Below are 6,939 nucleotides of genomic sequence, written 5' to 3'. Positions count from 1 at the left end.
CGATCAGATTACTGTCCAGGGTTGATTTTGTTTTTTGTTGCCATGGAATGTACCCTAGGACCTTGTACATGCTAGGAGACCTCTTTATCACTAGGCCACAATTCTGGTGCTAGAATGCCCCTATATATACAGGAGGTAGCAGGCGAGCAATCTCATTTAATGAGCCTGAAAGTTCGTTCATAATAGGTCTAGTTTGATTCTCTCTTTAATCTCTATGAGTTTTAATGTAGTTGTTCACATCAGAATCGCCTGGGGAACTGTGCAGCTATGAATCTTTTAGCACTTAGTTTTTTTCTTGTTTAAAACCAGAATGTCACCTGTGTGTGTGTGTGTGTGTGTGTGTGTGTGTGTGTTTGTGTGTTTATATAGAATAGAACTAGAACTAAATAAACAATGATACTGCATCAGTAAGTAGCCACATGTTTTGGGCTTAATTTGATATATCAATTCTGGTGACAGAAAGATATGCAAAGCTGAAAATGTTTGGACCACAAGGTTGTATTTCGCTGCCATTAGGCATGCGCAAATAACCAGTTTAGTAAGTGTCTCCATTTGGCGAGGCCAAACCCCGTATTTACAGCCCTTCTTCGGTAGCTCTCTGCTTGTAACATCTTGCTTGCTCAATGCATTTTCACACCAACCTTGTTATCATATACATCACTGCCTATTTCAAACAAGGAGGGCTGGGGAGATGACTAAGTTGGTTCAGTGTCTTCTGTACAAGCATAGGAACCTTATTTTGGAGCCTTGGTATTCATATAAAGCCAGGTGTGATGTTCTATAACTGACTCTAGCCACCTAAGGAAGTAAGAACAATTTCAGGAGTTTAGTTAACTGGCTAAAATCACAGAGTCATTTTTTTGCATGAGGTAGGGCATACATCTTCATGTTTCTGAAAGTAACAACACAAGTGATTCCTATCTTTAAAAAAAAAAGTAAAAAAAAAAAAGTATAGCTTTTTCCTCTGAAATAGTAACCTTGTGCTGTGCATCCTAGGGCATAAACTGCTGTATACTGAAGTTATACTTCAGAAGGAACATAGTCTTTCCTAGTATTTTCTATCCCAAAACCAGGGCTAGTTTTTCTCAAGAAGTTTGTTTTTTCCTTATAAAGATGCTGATGAAAGATACTGGTTGCTTATAAAGCCATGCCTGAAAGCAATGTACAATTTTAATGGGTTAGCAGGGATGGCCAACCGTTTTCTTAAAGCATTCAAGAATCATATATAGACTTGTAGGGATATAGTTTCTGTGCATTTAACGGTGCACAGAACCATTTGTACAAGAGAAACGATGACAATATGTGAGCAAGTTCGTAAGCATGGCTGTGTGTCCCTACAGCCTCACTTATCCAGCTAGGGTACTCGGCTGGGGAAATGGCTCAGTGGTAAGACACTTGCTAGCCATGCATGAGGGTCTTGGGTTCAATCCTATGTACTATGAAACAAAGAAAAACAAATAAAACACCCATTATCTCTACAAATTCTAATCCAACACAGACTGTCAAAGATCAAGTAATAGTTTTCTGGCCTCTCAATGACAGTGGCAAAATACTGTTGCAATGATATAATGTTGTAAAACCTAACCTATTTATATTCGTGTCTGACTATGTAGTAGTGTCCTCATGTATTGTGTGTGAGCTGTGTCTGTGTCTGTGTCTGTGTTAGTGCGTATTTGCACTTAAGTGTGTAGTTGTTTGCGAAGAATCCAATGTCAGGTGGCTTTCCTCATTCCTTTAGTATTAGGCATTTCATTATTTTTATTTTTACTTTTTATTTGTGTGTGTGTGTGTGTGTGTGTGTGTGTGTGTGTGTGTGTGTGTGTGTGCTCATATGCCATGGCAGGTATGTGGAAGTCGGTTCTCCGTTTCTACCATGTGGGTCTTAAGTATGGAACTCTGGTTGTCAGGTTTAGTGGCAGGTACCTTCACCTGCTGAGCTGCTTTGATGGGCTCCACTTTCCTTTTTGAGAGGAAATCTCTCTAAGAGATGAGAGAGGTGGTCAATTTGTCTAGCCTGGGTAGTCAGCATCCCCTAGAGACAGTTCTTTTTCTACCTCATTGAATGTCATTACATCCCTGCACTGTCATTCTTCGTTTTTTATGCTTACTGGGATTTGGATTTAGGTCTTCATGCTGGTCCAACCAGCATTTTCATCTGTTGAGCTATTTCCCCAGTCCTCATTGGTGACCTCTTGCTAATACAGTTTTTTATTATTTTTTCAAACATTTATTTGTTTTATATGTATACCTGTTTTGCTTACATGTATATATGTGCACCATGTGCATTCCTGGTATCCACTGAGTTCTGAAGAGGACACCAGATTCCCTGGCACTGGAGGTAATGAGTGGGTATGAACCTCTATATGGGTGCTGGAAACTGAACCTAGGTCTTATGCAAGAGCACCAAATGCTTTTAACTGCTGAACCATCCCTCCTGCCCTATATTTGTATTTTATATGAATATATTACCATATCCCCCTAGGTCAAAACTGTAACTACTCCTTATGAGAAAATATAAAATGTTACTCTAGGTAGAGAATATTGAAGTAGAAAGAACTGGTTTTAGTTTTTTGTTCACTATTATTATCGCCACCACCACCACCGTTATTATTATTATTATTATTATTATTATTATTATTATTATTATTATATCATCATCATCATCATCATCATCATCAGGATCTTCCTCCCTGGGTGGTCTGGTACTCACTACAGAGCATAGACTATTCTTGACCGTACTGCAGTTTTCCTGCCTTAGACTGCCTGGTGTTTGAATTCCATATGTGTGTCCTTATGCTAAGCTGATTTCTAAGTTTAATCTTTCAATAATTCTGCCATTTACTGTCTGGTCTTGATCTTTTTACATTATTTAATTGGGCATTAGTTTCTTTGGCACCATTAAATGCACATGATAATATCATTTCTGTAAGCATGTTATTATGGTCTATCTTCAATGCCCAGTCCCTAGACAAAGGCACAATTGGGAGGTGGTAGCAAGTATCTGAAGTGTGGCCTTGTTGGAGGAAGTAAATGACTGTCCCAGTGATGGACATTCCCTTTAAGAGTATAATGGAACCCTATTCCTGTTTTCTCCCCTTGTGCTTCCCAGCTGCAGTGGTGTGGTGATCTTTGTAGCTTTAATAGAACGTTTGGTCTTGTCGCCAGCCCAAACGATGACTTCAAGCAAGAATGAAATGACGCTTCTGAAACTTTGAGTTAAAATATTTGTTTCCTGCTTCGAAGTTGTTTCTCTCAGGCATTTTGTCACTGCCATGGGAAATTGATTAACACAGATTTATTTGAAACACACAATGGCTCTTCATTCAATTCCAAGGCTACTGAATTGCTCATTCGCTGACCTTTCTTCTGACACTTGCATCATAATGGAAAGCCCCATAGTGCCCTTACGTAGTATTTACTCTGAAAATATCAGCTGTGCACATCAGGGTATTTAATAAGGCATGTGCATGAAGAAACATTCTTGGAGGGCTGGGTTGTAATTGAGTTCAAAGCCTGTTTGCCTAGCATGCTCTAAGCCCTGAATTCCATCCCCAGCATCTCATAAAATGGGTATGGTGGTGCATTCCAGTAATTCCAGTACTCCAGAGTTAACAGGTAGGAGGATCCAATGATCAAGGTCACTTTGGCTACTGAGTAGGTTTGAGACCAGCTTGGGTTACATGACATTCTGCATAGACCATTGGTACATAAATAGGTAGGTAAGTAAATAGGTAGGTAGGCAGATAGATAGATAGATAGATAGATAGATAGATATGCACTTATATAGGTAGGTAGATTAAAATAAAGGATTCTCAGAAGATATAAATTTTGCCTTGAACCTCGATAGGAGGGCTTGCTTAGATTTTTTAACCAACTAGATTCTTCCATCATTATCTTTTAACCCTTGAGCCCTTCAAGGCATACCTGTATGTTATAGTAAGATATCTGTAATAACAAAGAAGTACAACATTCCCTTTATTCTAACATGGCAGCAACCTCAGAAATCCCACCCTCTGGAAGGCTAGAAAGTCCCAGAATATGAAGGCAAAAGTCAGTGAGATCCTTCCTACAGTATTCTCACACAGCAAAGGGGATTGCATGCAAGACAGATTGGTGCCTGTGAGGGCAAGAAGAGTGTACCGTATTCCCTAGAAATAGAGTTACAGATGGTTATGAACCACCATTTGGATTCTGGGATTTTAACCTGGATCCTCTGCAAGGGCAACAAGTGCTCTTAAACTGTGGAGACATCTTTCTAGCCTGCTCTCTCTCTCTTTTTTTTTTCACATTCAGAGCATCTGTTTTATTATGTCAAGTAGAATACAGTGATATCTGCAGAGCTTCAGAACCACAAGGTCACGAGTAGATTAACAAACATTAGAGGATTGAAAAGGTGATAGACTAAACTAGGTACGAATAAAGTAAGCTATAATAGGATTACAAAGAAGATTAACATGTAAGTTAGGATCTTGGTTACAAGATTGGAAAAAAATCTTCAAACTGCCTGCTCTCTTTTTTAAATGTAAAAATCTCACTATAGAGAACTGGTTAGCCTTGGACTGATAGCAATCCTCCTGCAGCAAGGTCCAAATTCTGGGGTTACTAGTGTACAGCATTGTGTTCAGCTGAAGGTTTCTTATCTTGATTACTAAATATGTTTCCCGTTGTACATAATTTGGAGGGCAGAAAACATGCCTATATGACAAGTTTATAGTACTAAATAAGACATCTAGAGTACAAACAGAAGCACTCCCCAAACAATCTGATGATGTAATTGTTTGGTTGGGTCATTTGGCTGAGCAGGGTTGAAACCAGGTTGGGCTATATGAAATCCTAGATAGATGATCAGCAGATAGATAGAGATGCACTTATGTAGGTAGGTAATAGGTAGGTAAGTAGGTACATAAGTAACTATGTATTCCTTCTTTCATGGTGGATGCAGTCTCTGAATCCCCCCTGGTTTGCTAATAGGCATTTTCTTGCTTGCATTCCTTTCTCCTTTCTTTTCTCTTTTTTCTTTTTCTTTCCTTTCTCTACTCTTTTCTTCCCTGGGGTTCAGTTAAAAGTGCCAATTGATTTCAAATGGCTTGTTGTTGACTATTAGCAACAAGCAATACAGCAGAAATGTGTATTTATTTCAGTGTGTACGTTTGGTAACTTTAGGACACGATTTGTTCTTAGAATAGGATATTTATTTCAATCATTCTCTTCCAATTCCCTTCATAAAACTTGAGATCTTCACAGGTTTAAAGAACAGAGTGTTAGAGATGTTGACTAGGAAGTTGCCTGAGACGTGTTCATTTTCCTTTAACACATTCTCCTGGCCCAAAATGTCGGGATTATTTATGTAACAAAATATTGCCCATGTTTCCTATTTTTTTCATCACTGTTCTTTATACGTTGAAGTTTTGTCTTTGAAATTTACCTTACTTTCTACTATGAGGGATCCAAGGATAGCCACACTGAAAAATCTGAGTTCAAAACCATGCCTAGGTTAACAAATGTAACTTCCCAGGGCCACTAGGAGCCTAACCTTCAGAGGTTTGTCTTTTACCTTTTTCAAAAAGTGCTGGGATGGTAGCCAGGGTCTTATGTGAACATCTTCTATGACTTAGCCATGCCCTTAGCTCTGTCTTCTTCCTTCAGCCTCCTGTAGCCACAATCCAGTTGGGACAGCTGTTAGAATGCTGCTAAATAGGAAATAGGCATTTGTAATTGAGCTCCAGGTACTAGCCTAGAACTCTAGAGCAATTAATTACAATGTGCAAATTTCTCTGCTATCCTATCTTGATTGCCTTGCCCCAAATTCCTGGAAACTGCTTTTTATATGGACACTTGTCCTACTCTGGAATCTGGAGAACAGTATCCACCCTTCTTTTTTCATTCTTCTCATCATTTCACTTTTTTTTTCTCTCCACATCTTATTATGATTTACACTGGACTTAGAATTATCTCTTCATTGTGTTATCTGTTCATTGTATTTTATCTCCCATGAGCCAGTGTTCTTTAAAGTTATGTATACATGTGTGTGCCTGCATGGGTTTACCGGTATTCGGTGTAAGCAGGTACCTGCAGAATGCCGCAGAGTTCATCAGATCACCTGGAACTGGTATTTCAGGCATGCGTGAGCTGTGTGATATAGGTGCTGGGAAATGAAAGGACTGTGTTGGTTTGAATAGGTATGACCCCCGTAGACTCATGTGTTTGAATTCTTGGCCCCTGAAGAACGACACTATTAGGAGGTGTGGCCTTGATGGAGTGGATGTGGCCTTGTAAGTGGACATGTATCACTTCGGGGGCGAGCTTTGAATTCTCCTATGCTCAAGCTCCACCCACTGTAGAACAGAGTCTGTCCTAGCCTTCAGACCAAGATAAACAGAGAACTGTTGGATCTTCCAGCAAGTACCATGTCTGCCTAGACACTGCCATGCTTCTTGCCATGGTGATAAGTGACTGAACCTCTGAACCTGTAGCCCCGATTAAATGTTGCACTTTATAAGTGTTTCTTTGATCATGGAATCTCTTTACAGCAATAAAACCCTACGACAAGTATATAATGTTTATAATTTATATTTTTATTTTCTTGTGTGTGTTTTTATACATGTGTAGGTGTCAGATGCTTTGGCCCTGGAGATACAGGTGGTTATGAACTGCACAACATGTGTGCTAGGAAGCAAACCCGAGTCTTCTTAATTGCTGGCACTTCCAGCTAGAGTCAAAATTTTTATTCCTTCCATTTTTCAACTTAACAAAAAATTGCATTCCTTAGAACAATGGGCTGGGGTCCTAGTTCATTTGGTAGGTGCTTCACTAGCATCCCCAAAGTCCTGGGTTTGATATCTAGAACTGTATAAAATTTATGCAATAGTACACACCTGTAATCCGAGTGCTTGGGTAGAAGTGGGAAGAACTTCAAGGTCATCTTCTGGTATGTAGTTA

The sequence above is a fragment of the Rattus norvegicus genome, chromosome X (assembly GCF_036323735.1).
Source record: "Rattus norvegicus strain BN/NHsdMcwi chromosome X, GRCr8, whole genome shotgun sequence".
Taxonomy (NCBI): Eukaryota; Metazoa; Chordata; class Mammalia; order Rodentia; family Muridae; genus Rattus; species Rattus norvegicus.
The sequence above is the reverse complement of the archived record's forward strand: the minus strand, read 5'-3'. Positions refer to the sequence as shown.